This window comes from Neopelma chrysocephalum, unplaced genomic scaffold (genome assembly GCF_003984885.1).
Source record: "Neopelma chrysocephalum unplaced genomic scaffold, ASM398488v2 Primary Assembly neopelma1_63, whole genome shotgun sequence".
NCBI lineage: Eukaryota > Metazoa > Chordata > Aves > Passeriformes > Pipridae > Neopelma > Neopelma chrysocephalum.
This window is the reverse complement of record NW_020897720.1, coordinates 14347905-14369251: the sequence shown is the minus strand read 5'-3', so window position 1 is coordinate 14369251 and position 21347 is coordinate 14347905. Positions and strand designations below refer to the sequence as shown.

Here is a 21347-nt window from a genome sequence, read left to right as displayed (position 1 = left end):
ACTGCTGTGGGATTAGAAACCACCATGTGAGGTGCAGATGTACTTAACACAACCAGCAGCAAACACATAGTTATTAAACAGAGGGGTGGGAGTATGAAAGAATCATAATTCAACACTCTCAGAGCAAATACTGCATTTTGAAAGGAAAACCAAGGATCTCCTTTCTTCCCTTACTGTGCATCAGCACAACTATTCCAAGTGCTCAAACTTTATAAAAATGCCTGAAAGTCTTGGAAGACATAAATTGGGATACAGGAAAAAAAAAAAAAAAGCTGCCAACACTGAGCTTTGTACCAGAGGGTCCAAAGGGAGTCCACAGCAGGGACACAGCAGAATGCATTAAATCTCAATTAGATCATAGCACACAACAAAGCACGGAACATTCTCATCAGATTTGCTCACCCAAGGATTAAGGGATTTCCTTGGGAGAGATCTGTGCTCACAAAGCATCTTAGGGACCAAGCTGCTCCTGGCAGGGAAGAGCAGGCACCTCTCTGTACTCTCTTAATGAACTGCACCCACTAAATGGTCTCAAAACACGGTATTTTAAGGGTCTGTGTGGCAGTGACAGGGCAGCTGTGAAGAGACACAGCTCAGTATTTCCAAAGTGCTTCCAGAGTATTTTTAGCAAAAATATTTTACTGGTAGCTGTCTGAATATGCCTAAATGTCAAAAAATAACGGCGTGGAAAGAAAAATAAGAAAACAGAAAAATAGAGGAAACATGGAAGAAAATAAAGCTTTGATGGCAGGCTTTAAATTTGAAATATTACTGTAGCAAGGTAATGTTCCAGCCATTCCTACAGCAATGATTTGGGCAACGTTATGAAGTCATTATTTGTAAATGTGTTTGTTGTGCAATGCTTAGGATTAACAAGGCTTCATAATTACGCCTGTAAACACCTGACCACACTAATTTCTTCCACAGGTCCAAGCTCTGCTGCCTGCACTCCAAGCACAGCTCCTGCCTGGCATCTTCCAGTGCTGTCAGCCAGGACAGGCTGCACCCAGGGCAAACAGTTTGCACTTTACTCCTAAAGATCAGTTTAATGAAGTGCAAAACTTCAGAGCTGTTTGATTAAAGTGCCAATGCTCGTGAAATCAATATTCCAGGGAGCAAAGCTTTCCTCGTGTTTAAGCAAGGAAAAAAAGTCTTAAATTTTATGTAGAATCCAAATGCAGCAACGGGAGCACAGACACTCTGTTTGTAGTTATTTCATATGATTTACAAACACCTGCTGTTAGTACACTTTAAAACACACATTATTCAATAAATGCCGTGGAAATTATCTTAAAAGCAGCAGCGGCCTGACTCACTTCTACAAAAGCACTACAATACCCCCCCCCAGCACTGAGGCCTTTGAAAAGGGTTCCCTTGCTGAGGAGCAGCACCAGTAGCCAAAAGTTGAGCCAGGCCAGCAGCTTGGCAGGGCCCCACACCTCTGGAGGGAGCTGCTTTCATAGAATCATAGAATCATGGAATCAGCTGGGTTGGAAGGGACCTCTGAGATCATCAAGTCCAACCCTTGATCCAACCCCGCTGTGGTTCCCAGCCCATGGCACTGATGCCACATCCAGTCTCAGCTTAAACACCTCCAGGGATGGAGAATCCACCCCTTCCCTGGGCAGCCCATTCCAATGGCTGAGCACCCTCTCTCAGCACCCTGAGCCCTCTTGTCTTGCTGAGAGTTGCCTGGGAAAAGAGACCAACCCCCCCCTGGCTCCCCCCTCCTGTCAGGGAGTTGCAGAGAGTGAGGAGGTCTCCCCTGAGCCTCCTCTTCTCCAGGCTGAGCCCCCCCAGCTCCCTCAGCCTCTCCTCACAGCACTTGTGCTCCAGTCCCTTCCCCAGCCTCGTCGCTCTCCATGTGCTCCAGTCATACCCATTCCCTACCCACACAAGAGTATTCCATCAACCAAGTGAATGGCTTGATGAATGCACTCCACCACCACTCACTGGGGCTGCAGAACTTCAAAGCATGGCAATCTCAGTATTTTCATGACAGACACAAGCTGTTATTCCTCCCCACAGTGGCAGACAAGCTCTGAGCCCCCACTGAAGGGCTTTCCTGAAAGGGGACATCACAGTGGCTTCAAAAACCCATCTGGGACATGGAGTTCACAGCTGTGAAACCTTCCAGCCTCAGCAGGTCAAACCTGGCATCCCAGCACCCACTCTGCCCCAAAATAGCCCCGAGTTTGAGCTGTTGTAACTCCCTTAATGGTTGAGATACAAAGCTATATGGTCATAGCCCAAATGATGTTACACATCCCCTGACTGCACACACTGAGATTATGACTGCTCAGTGCACTCAGCACACACACACAGCCACCAGGGAACACTAAAAGCAAATTCTGGCCCTGTCTATCATCCATAATTCAGGGGAAATCAGGGTTAAAAAAAGTGCATGAGCAATCGACATAATTTATGGGCTGCAAGTGGGAGAGCTGGCAGTCTCTTGCATCATAAAGTTTAAATAATGGCAGTTTAACATCAGATGTGCCCACAGCTGGATTGCCATTAGCTCCATTACTGCAGGGAGCAACCCCTTCCTGAGCTGGGAACCCCCACCTTGCCCCACCACCAGCAGGGTTTCACCAGGAATCATCAGGCAAGCACAAACTGCTCGGTGCTAACAGCAGGGGAAAAAAGAAAAAGGAAAAAAAGCCAAACAAAACAAACAAACAAACAAACAAAACCCACAAAACACCCCCCCCAAAAAAAACCACAAAAAACCCCCAAAACCAAACAAACAAAAAAACCCAACAACAACAAAAACAAAACAAAACCAAAAAAAACCCACAACAAACCAAACCAAACTAACAAAAAAACCAACCAACCAAAACACAAAAAACCCACACAAACACAAAATAACCCCCCAAAAAAACCAAACCAAAAAAAAAAAAAAAACCAAAAACCAAACCCACCTTGAAAAGTTTCGTGATGCAGCTGGTTGTGAAAGGTGCTGCCTTTGAAATGGAAGGAGGAAAGGAAGGAAAAGAGTATCAAGTTTTAGAGATGCCAATCTTGATCGATAGCATGACATTTACCACTATAGGATAATTTATTCTTGTTGTAAACTAACAAAAAAATATTCTTCTTTACATGAGGGATTATCAAATTAATTCAGTGTGTGTGTGCAACTGAGGGGTATCAATTGATCATTCAATCTAAGCCAGCTTTCAGTCAATATTCCTTAAGGAAATGAAAGCTGGAACAGTGACTGCTTTCTCCCACCATCCTCAGGTTCATCCACAGTGTTTTATTTTCAGTGGAAAACCTTAAACTTCACAGAAATGAAGGATCCCACGAGCAGGGCTGGGCATTGGGGGCTGCCAAACCCTGTAAATTAGCTTTTTCAGCTGATTCATTCTCTGTGTCACCAGTCCCTCTGCAATTAGTCACGGGATGACTCTGAAGAGGCACAATAGAACTGATGCCACCCACAAGTGCAGAATTAAACCTGAAGAAAGCCCGAGCCAAGCTTTCAGCCTGGCCACTGCTCCTGCTCTCCAGAGAACCTCTTTTCAACAGGGGAATTCTGCAGAAATCAAACGAGAACTTGAAGACAGGAATCCTCAAAGTAAAAGGAGTGAATGAAAAATCACCTGGTTTCACAGCACCCTGCACATATCAGGACACCATCATCATTCTAAGTACTACTTTTCTGCAGCTCATGCTGCAATACCAGATTTTCGGGGGCTTTTTTTTTTTATGCTTCCTTCCTGTTATGTTCAGCTGGCAAGTCCAGCTAAGCTGTGTTAGAAAAAAGAAAACCATGAAGTATCAGCACAGAGCCTGAATCTTCAGTCAAAAAGTCCTTTTTTTACATCTCCCGTGTGCAGATTCAGCACGTCCACGGCACAAAGATGAAGAGACACGTCCTGATTTAATCTTGAAACACAACTTGGTAAGCAGAAAGCAACAAGAGAAGGTGTTTTTCCCCCCTGTGATTCAGCTGACAGTGTCAGCAGCAAAGTGGAGCAGGTATGGTGGGAACAGGTAACACTGACAGAGCCGTTCCCTTCTCTCTTGCAGAGCAGAACAAAGAAGTCAGGATGAAGCTTCAGTCACCCAACACAACCCCAAAGACCTCCATCTCTTTTTTTTCCCCCCTCAGCACCACCAGCACTTCTTAATTCCACCACTTCCCAGGAGATGGGTCTCCATCCCAGCTGTGCTGAGGATGCTCCATTTTATCCTCTGGAACAAGGACCCCTGAGTTATGGGGCTTTTTTACCCTTTTTTTCCCCCCTCTTTCCTAGGTCATGATCTAAATACTCTTATCTGGGCTTGCAGAGCACATCACCCAGCCAACCTGCCCCCAGGAGCACCCTGGCATGTGGCAAATAAAAGGTGCCCAAGGTGTGAAATATGGCACCGAGCACCCCTGGAATGCAGCCACAGGAGCTTCCCAGGGGATTTACAGCACAGGTTTTTCTACCACATGAAGTGGGGAGAGAGATCTGCAAAGAAGGCAGATCATAGTTTAAGTTTGCTTATGATTTATCTTCTTTATTCCGGTACCTGGAGGAGAATCTAAATGTCACCCCCAAAATGCAGTTGGTGGCATCCCTGCTGCCACCTCACACTGACAGAGTGGTAAAAGGAGTGGCACATCTGGAACCAGCAAAAATTTCAAGGAAATCAGTAACATGAGCAACTTGATAAAATCTTCCTCTGTCCAAAGAGAAACTCAAAATCCCTTTTTTTTCTGGAAGAATTATCAGGGTCCCATCCAGAATACCCTGAAAGCAGGGGGAGCTTTATCATTAATATTGGTGGGAACCAGAAATCCTGGTTGCATTTATTCCCTCCAGCCTGCCAAGCTATATTTAAATCCCTTTCCTCAACAGGAAGGAACTTAACCAACCTGGAAAACAACAAATCAATGCTCCTTGCATTGTTTTTCATGTCTGACTCCACATTAATGCTGTGTCAGACACCATCAGCATCAGAAGAGGCAGCACCAGCCTTTGCCAGAACTGTTGCATTTTCTCAATGAAAATGGGAAATAGAAAAGAGGGATGAGAAAAATTAATTGCCCAGAACCTTTTTTGTGCTGTACTTCCCCTGTGATTTGGGCAGAGCTGCTGCTCCTGGAAACAAAAACTAGGAGGGAGAAGCTGTGGCTGCCCCAGCCCTGGCAGTGTCCAAGGCCAGGTTGGACACTTGGAGCAACCTGGGACAGTGGAAGGTGTCCATGCCCAGGGCAGGGGATGACACTGGATGAGCTTTAAGGTCCCTTCCAACCCCAACCATTCCATGTTTCTATGTTTCCATGCTGAGAATAGACAATTCCTTACAGCACATCTTGTGGATGGAGAATTAGTTTCCTCATGAGTGAGGATGATCCCAGCTGGGACACTCTGCTTTCTGCACCAGAACAGGAAGTTTCCAAGCAATAATACTGAGCCAGAACTCAACATTGTGCTGTCAAAGAAAATTCTCACAAGTGCAGAAGCCACCTCCCCACGGTCTTCAAAAACCTGATGGCCTGTGGCATCTATTTGCCACTCTTTAATCAGCTCTGCTTAATGGCTGAGGCTTTTTTGCAGTATTTTCATGGTCAGGTTACCTCATTTCAGAAGAATACAACTGCACTTACAGGCAAACATCAAAAAGGGACAGCAAAAACAGAGAGGGTTTATGCACATCTTTTCCTTATGTGTTTAGTTGCATTTGAAACTGCTTTTAATTGCAGATCCAGACAGTTCTGTGTGCTGGTCACTGCTGGGCTCCCTGGGAATCCTGCCACACAGAGGGACAAGGCAAAGTGTCACAGTCAAGGATTTATAGACAGCAAAGCCATGTGAGTGGAAAGATTTAATCCCTTGCTGCTGAAAACTAATTGGATACAGGAAAGGAGAGGATGTATACAGCTGTATGCAAAGAGGGATGAGGATGGAAAGGCTCCAAACTCAGGGCTTTTGGTAAGCAAATGGTATCCCCCTGAAACTCAGGAAAGTCTGCAAAATTATTTTATGTCTTCTCCAACATAAAAAATCAGTAGAATATATGGAATAAAGTTACTCCCTTTGACCAAAAGGTGATTTAAATTCATTCTACTACTAGAAGTTTGTGCAGCTCAGAACTTGTAGCAGAGATTGAAAAGGCTGTTCCCAAAGAGCAGTGAACATCACATGCACAATAAAAAGACAGTGGAGATTTACAGACCAAGGTCCTCTGTCATACCTAAATTAAAATATAAACCCATGGCAATGGATTCTCCATTTAGCTCTCCTAAAACCCTAACCAGGGTCCACTGCAGTAGCCAGTGGACAGAAAGGGATGTATCTTCAAATCCAACAGCAAGAGCTTTGCTGAAGGACAGGAGTGCTCGTGGCTGTTTCCTGTGCATTGTGGACCTTAAAGATGCTGATATTTAACAAACTTGAAGGACCAATAAAGAACATAAAATAATCCTTAACAAAAAAACCACCTACAGAGCCTTCATAAAACCATTAATTAATAAAATTCCTCGAGATTTTCACAGATTTCCAGCACAGATTTTCAGCTTGGCTGTGCTCTGAGAGGAATCCCTTTGGCCTCAAAGCAGAACCTCATCCCAAGGGCATGAGCATCCAAGGAATGCTCACAGGTCCTGCTCCTGCTGAATCCACCCATCCCACAGACCCTGGAAGAGCCGAGAGCTGCAGCAGCAGCTTCACTTGTGCCACAGCAGGGACGTGCAGATTATCTGCCTTGGAACAGGCTGAGGTCCCTGCAGAGCACTGCCACCACCAGGAGACTGCCAAAGCCCAGCTAATTCCAACTGGGAATGCCTTCCAGATTATCCACTCCTTCAAGCTCTGCAACCCAGTCACGTTACAACAGTTTGCACACTGTCAAAGTTCTGCATCTGAGCTGGGTCATTAGAGAGCAGCCACTTTAACAATTAATTTTTGGGTGGCATTCTTCACTCCTGCATATCTGAGCAATGCTGTTTTTCCATCAGATCTGCTTTTGTGGCCAGAAAAAGGGCTTGAGTGCCTCACAGCACCTTTGTTCACACACACTACTGAACTTCTTTGAAATATTCAAAGTTTAACCAATTGATTTTGCTCCTGGCAAAAGTCTCACTGCGTGGAGCTTTGCTGAGAGTGTCGACCTGCACTCTGAAAGAACTTCTTATCACCTACATGATCTACTTCTGGAAGAATGAGCAAACATCCATTAATACAGAGCTAAAGTCTAGAAGACAGAGAGTGGTCAGTATAAAGTAAAAGAAATCAGAGTAAAGAGTGAGAAACTTTCTTTGATGGAGAATCCCAACTTCCACTTGCTTTGCAGCACAGCAGGAGTAAGAGGGAGAGATGGCAGAAGGGACAGGGATGCAAAATGCTGACACCCACTTGCTTTGTCTTGCTTGTGGCTTGCTGTTTATTCATGGATTTCAGATTAAATTTACCTCTGGCAAATCCTATAGGAATTTATCACCATGTCCCTTCAAAATGCCAGGTAAATATTAACTTATTAACTCCCCTCAGTGGCTGTCCAGGAGGTGTTACTGGATGTCACGTTATCCTCGAGGCAGAGGAGTTTCCACAAGCAGCCAAAGTGAACAAATCCTTCTGGATCCTTTACACTTTCCAGTCACATCATCCAAACTGTTCTGTGGGGCTGTGCCAGGCAAAGGTGGAGGAGCAAGACCCAGACAAGGGCCAGGAGGGCTGATTTTGGAGACAAGGGATTTAACCTCCCAGCCTTGTGCATAAACATCTCATCAAAATGCAGTGCTTAATAGCAGCTGGGTTCTTGGCACAGTGATGAGGTTAGAAACCAAGATTTAAAGCATTACACGTGGATTGCTTCTCCTCATCCCAAACTGTTCGACTGCCCAGACTTTGGGGGTTTTTTTTCTGATGGAGAAGTAAGAAAAAATTTCATTAATGACCGTAAGTAAATGGAAACATTGTTTTATCATCCTTTTCTCATTATTTCCACTTCTGTGGGAACCAGACTCATCCTTTCTATTCTTCCTAAATTTTTTTGGGGTCACAGAGCACGTGGGATGCTCCAGGAGGGCATCCCTGCCAGGAGGGTGGCATCGTTGCATCCTTGCCAGCTGAAAGAACAGGTCTCCTCTCCACACCTCATTTTCTGCTAATTCTGCCTCTAAAGATGTGTTTTCCTGCTTTCTCTGCCCGGTGACAGAGGATGGCAGATGTCACATCACTGCAGAGCGAGGAGGACAAATGAAAGCTCCTGCAGGAGGTGTGCACAGCCTCCTGCTGCTTCCCTGGGATGGACTGAGGAGGCAGAGCCCTCCCTGCTCCCGGGGCTCAGTGCACAGCCAGACCTCCTGGAGCACGGGAGCCCTTGGTCAGATCTGTGTCATCAACCTTGGTGCAAAGTGAGGACAGAAAGTGAGACCACGTCACCGAGCCTGGAAACTTCCAGAATGCAGAAAACGCCCCAAAATAAATTAACATACTAATCGTTCTTTTTAGTAAGGTCTTCAGAAGAGAAATGATGGCTCTACTTTTTTTTTTTTCTTAATAAAAACAGAGTTGCAGGAAGAGACAGCAGTATTCATATTTATGACACCTTAAACAGACCCTAAAGGTTTCCTGTCTTCAATTTAACTCAGCCTCTAATAACCCATTAGCATGACAATGACAGTCAAGTCGACTTGAGCTTAGATGCTTAGATTTTTGAGATACAATTCCCTTTTACATGGCAGAGATACTCTTCACATCAAGACAAGCTTAGGAAAGAAAAAAAAACCAAGCCACCCCTTGATGTGCTCCAGAACCTATCAAAATATTTGAATGCTTTTCAAAATCCATCCTGGCACTTTTCTCTGAGCGTAATTAATACTTTTCTCCTTCAATTATACACGTCAGTGCAGATATTAAAAAAAAACCAAAAACCCTTGGATGGGTTGTCCTTTTCAGAACTGTTCTCTCCTTGCTCTGTTCCTCTGCCCTGTCTTGGCACCTCAACCTTGTGTTTCTTGCTGTTGGTGGGACGTTTCTCTCCAGCTTCAGTGACTGCAGGATTTATTTCAGCACGGGCACCTCTTCCACCCCAGGCAGGTCCTGGAGGCTCCTTGGGTCCAACTTCCATCCCAGATCATCTGATGCTGCTGCTCTTCCCGTGGCAGGAGTGCCCCGAGCTGCCTGCAAAGCTTTGTGCTGTGCTGGCAGGTCCATTTATTAATTCTCACGATTCTGATGCAGTTGTCAGAGCTCAGAAAGAAGATACTCACAGCTCCGCTGCAATTCACAGCTGCAATAATTTGTATCTCTCCTGAAAGGTGTTTATAAATGAGCACAGTCCTCAAATGCTGATGGGGATGAATGGTCCTCATTTCTGGCAGGATTTGGTTCTAATTCAGCAGTTGAATTGTAAATTTACAGAACAAAACAGGTAATAAGTGAGAGGACAAGAGGAAATGGCCTCAAGTCGCAGCAGGGGAAATTTAGATTTGGTATTAGGAAAAATTTCTTCACAGAAGGGGTTGCCAAGCACTGGAACAGACTTCCCAGGGAAGTGGTGGAGTCACCACCTCTGCAAGTGTTCAAAACAACACACGGATGTGGATGAGGACTTGAGGTTTAATGATGAACGTGGTGGTGGTGGGTTGACAAACAGATCTTAAAGGTCTTTTCCAACCTTAACAATTCTATGAAAGTGATGCAAACTTTTCCCACAGCAGTGAATTAGCCCTGTTGGGATCTACCATCCTTTTTTCCCCTGAACAGATGCAGCAGTGATTCCTGAAGGAGTCACTTGAGCCCCACGAGGCAGAGCCAGGCTTTGCCATCGGGACTTTGGCAACCTGCATTCCCTGACCAAGAGGCACCTCCTGAAGCTGCTCACAGCTCTGTGCCAGCACAGCTCTGCCAGACTCCTGCACCAAAAATCCACCTTTCCCTTCCAAAGGCATTGATTTTCACAGCAAACCAACACATAGTTTAGCCCCCAACCCATCCCCTGTCTCAGGTAACCCTGGGACAGCCCACAAGCTTTTCTCCTCCCCAGATGAATCCACACCCTGGGCACATCTTTCCTCATCAGCACTGCTGTGATTCCTGCAGTGCACACCCAGACACCCCCCTGCACGTGCTGCACTTTGCTTTAGCAACATCTCCAACCTCTGCTTGGCTTTATTAATGCACAAGAAAGCACCTGTGTGCCAGCTTCTCCCCTCACTTGGAGAGCTTGTCTCTGATGGAGAGGGGAAGAGCCTGCACGCACCAGCAAAGAGAATAAATGATACACTTTCAATCCTGACATCACCCCCTTCCAGCTCTTTGAATGCATTGCAAATTTAATTGCAATTTTTCCCATGACTTTCTGTTTTGAGGCTGCAGTTGGATCCTCTGGGCCCACGAGGAGTGATGCTGGGTATTTACCCACCGGGAACGTTGGGATTCCTGTCCTGAAGCTGCTTCATTAGTTTACTTTACGCTTTCCAAACGATCAAAGCGCATCTAAATTTTTCATTAAGAGGAAAATTGCACCTTTTTGCATGGCAGAACAACTGGGTTAATTGCCAACATTAATATTATATTTGCTTCTCGAGAAGCCACCAAGAATTTCCGTCGTGACTTAATAAATATGAGTCAAGGCACAGACACTTCAGGGAGCAGGGAAAGCTGGGCCCCTCCTTCAAGCATGTACACACATCACAGCTGCAGTTTGGGTCATGTATTTCAGCTTTACATTTGAGGATGATCAACCACCTACCTCCAACAGCTCGTTTTTGCACAGAATGGGAAGTCTCAGAGCACTGCAAACAGGAAAGTTTTATTGGTAAGAGGCTTTCAGCCAATTTTTTCACATTCAGCTTGATTGGTTTTATGTTTTAGGGGAAAGCAGCTATGTCTTCCTTTATAGCTTAAAACATATATTTTGAAGCCTTCCTAGGAGTTTCCTTAGTAGTTCAGTAGCCTGTGGGTCATCACATTGATGTCCAGGAACCATCAGGTAAAGTTTCACAGACTGGATTTAAGCAAAGAACACGACTCTAAACAAACCTCCCGCTGCAAACACATAGTGAATTTGAAATCTGGCCTTGGAGAGGTGATGCCCATGGCTGCTCTCCAGCAAGTCAAATGGAAGATGCAGGGAGGGAAGAGAAGGATGCTTTGGGTCCATGAAACCCACTGTTTCAAGCTCAGCTGGTTCGTACCAGACAAAATTGCTGATGGATCTTAACCTGTGGAGTTTTAATCTGGACCTGAACCAACTCCAGCAGTGGGAGGGGAGCATCAGACAAAGTGCTGATATCACCCATTTCTTTGTGAATCCACAGCATCAAGTAATAATCCAGCCACCCCACTCCTCCAGATGCCCTCTTCTCACTTGGGCAGAAGTGACACAGTACATCTAAAAAGGGAACTTTAATGAACAGAAGTGAACTTTTAATGAAGGCAGTATTGATCAAATGTCAAGTGCAAGGGCTCTGCTCCCAACTCATTTAAATACACATGGAGAGACAAACAAGTAGTTGTGCTCCCCAGCTTCCCCAGGGGTGTGGCTGGCACATCTCCCTTGGTCCAGGTCAGGGAAATGGCAAGAAGGGAGCACAGAAAGGGAAGTTAATTGCTGGGGACAAGATCTGTCTGTGCCACAGGCTGTGCAAGGATGGGTCAGCATGCCCGGACCTGGACAGTGCAATGATGCCACCCTCCTGGCAGGGATGTCCCCTGGAGCATCCCACGTGCTCTGTGACCAAGAAAAAAATATAGGAAGAATAGAAAGGATGAGTCTGGTTCCCACAGAAGTGGAAATAATGGGAAAAGGATGATAAAACCACGGGGCTGCAGCAATGCTGCACAGTGTCATTCAAAGCTCTGCTAACACCGTCACAGACCTGCAGCGAGGGATTTTCATGTACTTCTCTCACAAAGTGCACTTCAAGAGAGAGGCTCTTAATGGCCTCTGGTTTCATCTGTCTGTGCAGTGTACTTGGTTCTCCAATCTCAACTCCTCTCCACCTCATTTTATGGGGAAAGTCCTCCAAAAGCACAAAGTCAGTACTTACCAGCCTGGTGTGCTCAGCTCTGACACCTCTCCTGTGAATCCTCACTCCTACCAAACATGTTGTATGCAATAAGAAATTTTGAGGAACACAGCTATGTAGATTGCACATGGGCTCCCCATTAACTGGGCACTGGTCTGGTTGGAAAAGCAGCAAATCAAGTTTTGGTTCTCACTGTGAAAGGCATTTGAGAGACACTCATCAGTGCACCCTGAGCAGCTCCTCATGGTGACACTGCAAGGGACAGGACAACAACAGCTTGAACAACAAGCTCTGAACAGCTTTGCATGAGGGAAACTGGGATCTGAGCATGGCTGATCAGAACACTTTGGAAAAATAAAAAAAGGACACAGAAAGGGAGGAGGGATCCACCCAGAGGCAGAGGAGTTCTGCAGGGTGCACACAGGAACTGAACCACTGCAGCAAAGCAGACTTGGGGCTGAGTTTCATCAGCTCTTCCAAATAATACCTGTAACAGGAGCTGCATCCTAGGCAAGACTTCCTCTCTGTGGCACAGGAGGAATCCTCCCTCAATTCTGGATCCAGCAATTTCAAAATAAAACAGGAGAATGGACAGAACCATATCAGCGAATACTGGATCAATTAAAATGCATTTTGATACTTTTACTGAAAATATCAAAAAGAGAAAAGAAGCAATCCTCAGAAAAAGATTTACTACCACCAAGACCACGACAGTTTGGCAGCTGTGACAGTACACTCATCATCAGTCCTTCCAGTGCAAACTCCATTTTCATTTTCTGGAGCTGTGAGTATTAGCCAGTTTGCTCCTTATGGAAAACATCCTTTGCTTGCAATGTTCTCACTGAAAATAAGAAGCACAACAGCCCTGAGAGAGGCTGGGCAAGGTACTCTGGCACTTGGATGCCCTTGAATCAATCTGAAGGCATTCAGAGGTACTGAAACATTTATCAGAAGGACATAGTTATAGATGCATTCCAGAGTCTGAACTATGTGGTCTGCCAGCACATTAATTTTCTGGTTTTGTTGCAATGTTGGGAGGTTTACAACACTCCTTCCTTCAGTTTAATTAAATGTCTCCCATCATATTTACTCCAATCACACCTTATTTAGAGATCAGTAAATAAACGGTGGGATTTTGTTATTTATGATGATGTTTGGTTTTACTGTAACCTCATCACAGGTTGTATTTTACAGCCTTCTGTCTTACAAATGATTGAACATAACCACCACAATATTACAGACCAAGTAAAATTAATATCCCCTTTTACTTCTGATCTTTTTTATGAACCATTACGTTTTGAAAATTATAATCAAGCCACTGTACAAGCACAAAACTTCATCTGACTTTAATCACCTGTTTTGTGCTTACAGGAAAAAAAAAACAAACCTAAAAATCACCTTTATCAAGAGCAGCAGAACTAGATGTGCAATGTCACCAAGGGCACTGTCTTGCCAGGTGTATTTTAAAGCCTCCTGCACACAGGGACTGCAGTGACTGGCAGATGGACTCATTTCATGTTGCTATTGGTTTCCAAAGTCATTATTTAAATTTTCAGCAACATCCTCACTCCTTCCCTGAGACGTGCAGATGCACTGAGGAGTTTAAAGTCATTGATTTCAAATGCTCTTGATGGAATTGCTTAAAAGGGAAGCGAGAGGCATAACAGGAGTTGCTCTGTTTTAAATAGTGTTCAATCACTGCATCGCTTCACATATTGTATCTGCTCCTAAATTTCTCACTTTGACATGATTTGAAAGGGTTTTTCTAGAGGAATGAATGAGCTCCACGTGGAGCCACAGAGACAGGCTCTGTGCAATCAGGTTTAGTAACCTTGTCCCCCACTAAGAAATTAGAAATTAAACACTTCTTTCTCTGGAACTTGGGTCTCCCCAGGTAAAGGTGTAGATTGGGCATTTGGAGTTGATGTTACAGTTACATCACAGCATCATTTATCTTGGAAAAAACCTCCAGGACCATCGAATCCAAACTTTTGAGTTCTTACAAAAGAAACCTCCTGGCCGAACTAAGTGAGGGATGCTTTAGCAGACTGCAAATTAGTATTAATTACTAGAGGTTAAACATTTGAGGAGAGAGGATGTGTTAGCCAGTTCAACTGCAGGTGTCAATTGATTCTATTAATTAAATTTACCTTTGTAAAATAATGAAGTTTTAAAAGTCTGTGAAAAGACTCTGTTTTGCTCACATCTTCTTTGTGAAAAGATCATTAAGACTCAAGACACCAAGATCTGAGGCTGGTTGAGACCTTGCAGTAGAGCAGCAGCCTTATGGTGCCTTTGAACTGTGGGCAAAAAAAACTATGGGAGGTCATGTGCTCATATTGCTCAAATTATTTACAGGTTTCTCTTTCTCTGTCACTATTTTTGCCCCTGGCAGGCACTGTGATGCATCTTCCCTCCTTAGCAGGAGCAAGAAGAAACTTCCCAACAAACTTTTCATCTTTTAAGACTCTCTGGAATATCCTTATTCCCAAGAAACCTCACTGGCTACTCCTCCATCAACATCTCCTGTGTTACCTCTGCAAACAGGAAAGCAATTTCACAAGAAGAACTTGTAATACCCTTAAAACATCCTATAAAAGAATGTGATTTAAGAGCCTTATGCACTGATCTAATTTAAACACGCTTGGCTGGCCAGGAGTGGATTATTTTTCGGGAAAAAAAAAAAAAAAAAAGGTAAACCTACCATGGTCCTTTCTCAGTAGGAACTTGAGCATTTCTCATTACACGGTATTTTCACCACTTTTACACCTGCCTGACCCAGCACTCCCAAAAAGCCACTCCCTGGTCAGCTTGATATCCCAGCCCAGTGTAGAATTTGCAGCAGTCTCCCAGTACCTCCCTTCCCATCCTCACACTATTTACCTCCTCCTCTCCTCCTCTGCTTCTCCTTTCTAGTTAAGTTCCTGAAAATAAGGAGTGACAACCAGGCAGATAAACAGAGAATAAGATATCCCTACAGAAGTTAGTATGAAATAGAGAGGGAATTAAAGTTATTGACGAAATGAAGTCTTTACTCATTTCAAATTTCCATGCTTTGGTTTTGACTTTACTGAGCTTTATTCTGTCTAAGATCAGTTGTCACAATAGAAAACAGTCTTATACTTTGAAAACCCAAGCTGGGATGAGCTGTTCTGATCAGCTAAAAACACATTTCTCATAGTGACTTCTGACGGTCTGTACCACTTCTCTTAAAATCCATCTGAGGATTTGCTTCCTTCAGGAAACAAAATTTTCAATCACCAGGAGCAGAGACCTCTGCAAATGTGTGGGCAGAGCTGCTGCCAGGGGCTAAGGGAATACAACCCTTCAGTGGAAGTATCAGTGTAGAGTTACTATTGCATTTCATACCAAAAATACCATCCACTAAAATCACTTTATCCAGCATTTCTGAGGCAGTGTGGTTATTCCCAAATTAACTGCCCAAGCAAACACTTTGCCACATCAGTAACCCCCTGCACACATTGCCAGACCATTTTTCAAACTGTTCATGGGAAAAGCCTCTCCTCATTTTCCCTTCCCAGCACATCACTGGGGAAGGCCAAGCGAAACCCCCAAAAGGATGCAGAGGGAATTAGAGATGTGCATAATTATCCAAACATTTGCAGGAATACACAACAGCAAACAGCAGCAGCTAATCCCACAAAATCCTCCGAGAAAATAGGGAGATTTTTCACTCCCTGAAACGTGATAATGAAAAAACCAATTCCCAGATGCTCCACCAGATGAAATCATCTTGTTTCAAAGTTTATAATCATATATGTTAAATGCATCGGTCCACTTTCAAGATTAGTGATAATGATCTTACATTTTTAATAGAGCCCCTCATCCAGGGGGATTTGATGTGAGCACTCCAGCATTGCTGCACTAACTCTGGCTTGAGCTGTGGCAGCTGTTTAATATCACTGCATGTGCTGGAAACAACACACTGCTGGACGGAATAAATAAGGGATGCTCATCAGAGGAAGGAGAAGGTTACACAAAAGCCTCTCTCAACCCTTCACTTTTCCATAAAAGACCTCGAGAACAGACAAAATGATGATCAGCACCTCTGGAAGGCAGGAGAACCATGAGGACCCACAGCATTTTATATCTGTTGGGAAGCACGTGCTTTGCATTTGAGGCAAAGACGTGAACTTGCAGCTGTCCAGACCCAACACAAGGACCATGGATGGAGCAGAGCCCCAATCCTACAGAGCACTCACCACCACAGGTCAGCCCCAGGAGAGCTCTGAGCTTGGCACATGTTCAAACTGGCTGCAAAATTTTCAATCACCAGGACCAGAGACCTCTGCCACTGCTGTGGCCACGGTGACCACCCAGCAAGACCCCCAACAAGCCTTTGGACCATGCTGGCCTTCCTCACTTCCAAAGGGAAGGGCTGTGCTCAGGGAAGGTGCTGCAGATCAAAAGAACTGGCATTGAAGTCTTCAAAATCATAGTCACAGAGTGGTTTGGGTTGGAAGGGAACTTAAAGCTCATCCAGTGCCACCCCCTGCCATGGGCAGGGACACCTTCCACCAGCCCAGGTTGCTCCAAGCCCCGTCCAACCTGGCCTTGGACACTTCCAGGGATCCAGGGGCAGCCACAGCTTCTCTGGGCAACCTGTGCCAGGGCCTCCCCACCCTCACAGGGAGGGAGGGATTCCTTCCAAGATGACTGTGTGAATATCTGATCAACATGCAGTGATCAGGGGAAAGATCAGAAGTCTTTAAGTTGTCAGAAGGTCAACATTTATGTCATCCCAGGGCAACCTGAAAGGTGCAAAGGCCACACAGCTGTGGGCTCTGCAGAGGGACAGTGCAGCCCCTGAGCTACAAACTGTGGATTTACCCAAACCCTTCCTACTGCTGCTTTTTCCCCCATCCACTGCTCAGGTGGGAGCTGCACCACGGCAGATCCCCCTGCCTGGGATGGGCTGTGCTTCTAAATTTGGGGTCCTTTCCTCACCTCTGACACAGCCCCACAGGGCCATGGCAGGACAGGTCACCAAACACAGAGCTGTGCTGCTGTCACACACATGAAATGCAAGGGAGGAATGGAAAAGCAGGACCATCCCACTCCAGAACACTCTTCAAACTGACCTTGAACTATAATTTACAAACAAGACCTTCCTTTTCCACTCTCAAGTGCAGCCCTGGAGCTTTTATCCCAGGTAACTGGAGATGGTAGGAGAGAAGCTGTTTAACCTCCTGGTCTCTCATTCATGAACAGTCAGCAGAAAGCAACGACACAGAGAAAAGTCAGCGAGTCATTACTGGAGCTACAGCATGAAATAAAGTACAAGTGAAAGAGGAAACCTTCCAATTGATTTTTAATAGGTTTTGAATTAAGCTCTTCAAACTGGAGAGCAGAACTGAAGAGATGCACAGACCAGCAGACCCAATGTCACCACTGGAGATGATATTACCAATCCCCAACAAAAAACTCTGCAGCAAAGGGCAGCTGTGAACACTGTGATTAAGGTACAAAAGTGGGAGGAGGTGTTGCAGGTTTTCAGTTCTGCATTCTTTACTTTATTCTTTTCTGTAAAGATAAGCTCAAGCCACAGAAATTGTTGAGGAGCTTTTGACCTTCCTTACACACCTGTAAGTCTTCACACACTTTCCAAAGAAATATTCCCAGAAAAATAACTGTAGCTTGCTGTTAACACACTGGTCTGAAGGCTTAGCATGGCACACAGCCACTCTTCCCTCATCACACAATCTGAGGCCAAACTAATCAATAACAGGTTCTTAATGCCAATGAATTCAAACCAGCAGTTTGTTTTTAAAATGAAAAAGTTACTGAAACAGAACTGAATATTGCCTAAATCAAATTAGCTGCGGCAGCAATAAATAATTAAAAGTAATAAACTAGTTCATAAATAGATAACATAATTTAATTAATTTTACCACCACCACGGATAGAAATATCAATACTGCAGAGAGATGGAGCTCAGGCAGGTTTGCATCCACACACATGCAGCACAACAGCAAAATAATTGTGTGTGTATATATATATATATATATATATGTATATATATATATATATATATATATATATATATAAATCAAATCCAAGCAGTAATAGAGAACTTTGGAAATCTAAGTAGCTGTTGAGAGGCAGATAACTGGCTCGAGCAGGGACACACTGTGGACGTGATACACATTTTGCCAGGCTGAGGGAGAGATAAGGACAGAGCAGGATGAATTATTTGAGGTAAAATCTTCCCCAGCTCCAGATAAGGAGCTGTGCTCAGGCTCTATTCCTGCCCATGCCCTTTCCCACGCTGCCCATGACCAGGACAGATCTGTAAAGGATTCCTCCCACAGGTGAGGAACCAGGAGGGAAACCAGGACAGTGAGGGCTGACCCTGTGATGAGCAGGTGGGTCCCTGCCATGTCTCCCTGGCTCCAGCATTGCTGCATTCCCACAGGATGCAGCCACAACCTCCCAATCCCTGCTTCCTGCACCCCCAGGATTTGGGGTCTCTTGGTTTAACTGAATGGAAGAGCACAGAGAGTCACGAAATTAGACTTGTTTTCTGTCTGAACTTCCTATTGGTAAGAAAAAAGCAAGTGTGCATACTCATATTCTTCTTTCAGGACTCTGGATCACACGTACACACATCTGCTTTTCCTTCAAACCAAAGCAAAACCTTCAGGGATAAGTAAGTTCTGTTGAAATAATGAAATACAAAACTGAAGAGATTTTGCAAATGTCAGCTGCAGAGTATTGCTCAGGTACTGTGGTATTAACAAAGCCTCCCTCTATTCAAAAAGAAGTTGTTACAAAGTACCAGGATAACACCGAGTTACCCGAGGCTGTCGAAATGGTTTTTATTTGTTTCTAAGGAAGGGAAGTGCAGCCCTTGCAATCTCATCTCTTGCTCAGTGGAAAGCACTGCCTTCCCCAGAGGGAGCTGTGAGAAGCTGTTCTGCAGAGCTGTGTATCACCAGGTACAAAGCCACTGGAAGCTGGGCTGCACCACAGAAACATCCACCCAAAATAATCCAGCACAGCTAAGCAGGAAAGTTATACCCAGCCTGACAGCAAATTCTCTCTAACCCCACTCCAGCACCCTTGGTGCTGCTTGTTCCAGTCCCTGAGATCAGCCCAGCTGGTCTGAGCCTGGTGCTAATATTGCCAAGGCTGAGGGTTTGATCCCTGTATGGGCTGTTCAGATCAGAGTTGGACTCAATGATCCTTGTGGGTCATGGAATCACAGAATCAGCTGGGTTGGAAGGGACCTCCGAGATCATCAAGTCCAACCCTTGATCCAACCCTGCTGTGGTTCCCAGCCCATGGCACTGATGCCACATCCAGTCTCATCTTAAAAACCTCCAGGGATGGAGAATCCACCACTTCCCTGGGCAGCACATTCCAATGGCTGAGCACCCTCTCTGGAAAGAAATTCTTCCTAATATCCAACCTAAACCTCCCCTGGCACAGCTGAAGACCCTGAGCCCTCTTGTCTTGCTGAGAGTTGCCTGGGAAAAGAGACCAACCCCTACCTGGCTCCCCCCTCCTGTCAGGGAGTTGTAGAGAGTGAGGAGGTCTCCCCTGAGCCTCCTCTTCTCCAGGCTGAACAGCCCCAGCTCCCTCAGCCTCTCCTCATAGGACTTGTGCTTGAGTCCCTTCAACAGCCTCGTTGCTCTCCAACTCAGAATATTCTGTGATTCTGGGGATGGAAATACAGGGAGGGTTGTTGGAAGGGGCACAGTAACATCTAACCCAGGAGGGTGCTGGTCCTGGAGGTGCTGAGATGTTGAATTCTGTCCCTTCTTCTTTCCCTTTAAGCAGCCCTTGCCCCGAGGGAGGCTCTGGACACAGCCCCCACCACCAAGGCTGTCTCTCAAACCTGGCTCAGGCATTTCATCACTATTCACTGCACACAGCTGCCTCCCTCTGTATGTTCTGCATGATCTCTCCAGCCATCAACAAATCGGGGCAGCAAAGCAGCTAAAGGCCAAATTTGCAAGCACAGCCCAGACACAACTCCCAGAGCTGTGCTGGAGACGGAGCCACGGCAGCTCCCCGGCACACCCAGCCCACAGCAACGCTCAGGGGGGGAGAGGCCATGGCTTCCAGGGAAATCTGGGGCAGGAGGACAGTTTTCCATGCAGCAGTGAGGCCAGTAATACCCTGCAGACAGCAATCTTTCAGCACCAAAGGGATGCCAACACCTGTCATGGCGTTCCCTGCTAAAATCCCTGGGTTTTCCTTTCAGAGTGCACCTTGGGATGTCGAGCTTTTCTCTTTTGAATTCCTCAACAAGAAAAAGCCACTGGTTCAAAATATGCCCACAGGAAAAACAATGGAAAGTGCCAGCACGCCCCAGCAGCTGCCCAGTAAACAGCCTTTACAGGGAGCAAATCCATCTCCCAGGCTCCTGGCTTCACTGCCCCACCTCCAGGAGTAAATAAGTCAATCAGATTTAGATCTGTAAACCAGACTAGACCTGCTTTGGCCTTTCCAAGCACTTGATTCTCTTTTGTTCTACTCACTCCTCCCTCACCCTCCTGCACCTCCTGCCCAGTTCCCCTCCCTGCAGCAAGCAGGGTCCTTGGCAGCCTTTCCATTCTGCTGCTGCTTTCACAGGGGATCCCAGGAACTTCCCTTTAGCCACTAAGTTTCCTTCCAGAGGAGAGCTTTAAAGCTCTTTCTGAAGAGACTTGAAGAATCCCTTTCCCTGCCCACCCACCCCTGATGCAGGATTGCAGAGCAAGCACAGTGACAACCAGAGACATTTTAATTAGGTTCCCAAAGACCTGAGTCTCCATGTAATTTTAGATTTGACATCTGACAGCATCAGCCTGGAACTATGTTGGGGAAAGGAGCTCTGCTGGGTGAAGGACCAGAGGAGCACAGGAGGTGATGGCCTTCACCAAGTACTGAGGTCCCCACAGGGCACAGAACCTCTCTGGGCTTCTGGTGGGCAAACTGTGCTCCTGCCACATGGGACAAGAGTCTGAGTGTCAGCCTGCCCACCCCTCCTGTCCCAATAACTTTAAAAAGGAAAGATGTGTCCTGCAGACCTTGCATGTGCTGCTGAGGGGTGTTCAAACCCCCCCCACCAACGTCAGCCAAGTTCTGACCCAACTATCAAACCAGGAATTTTAGCACCTTCCTGTACCTGCCTCTGCCACCGACCCACAAAGTGTCATCGACTGAACCTGGGCAGAAAATACATCCCTGGCACACACAGAGCTTGATTTAGAGACCAAAATACTCCAAACCACCCCACGCAGTGTTTCTAACTTTACTCAGTGTTATCCCCGTTTCACACATGAGAAAGGTTACTTACTTGCTGTGATTAAGATAACACGTAAAAACCCAACAGGCAATAAAATTCAATATAAAACGCTGAAAT

The 21347-nt window shown here is 45.5% G+C and overlaps 1 protein-coding gene across 4 annotated transcripts in view; it reads right to left on the bottom strand.

Annotated features, from left to right (window-relative positions):
- FSTL4 (follistatin like 4) overlaps positions 1-21347 on the bottom strand; it is a 199137-nt gene that overhangs the window by 150205 nt on the left and 27585 nt on the right. The window lies entirely within an intron of this gene.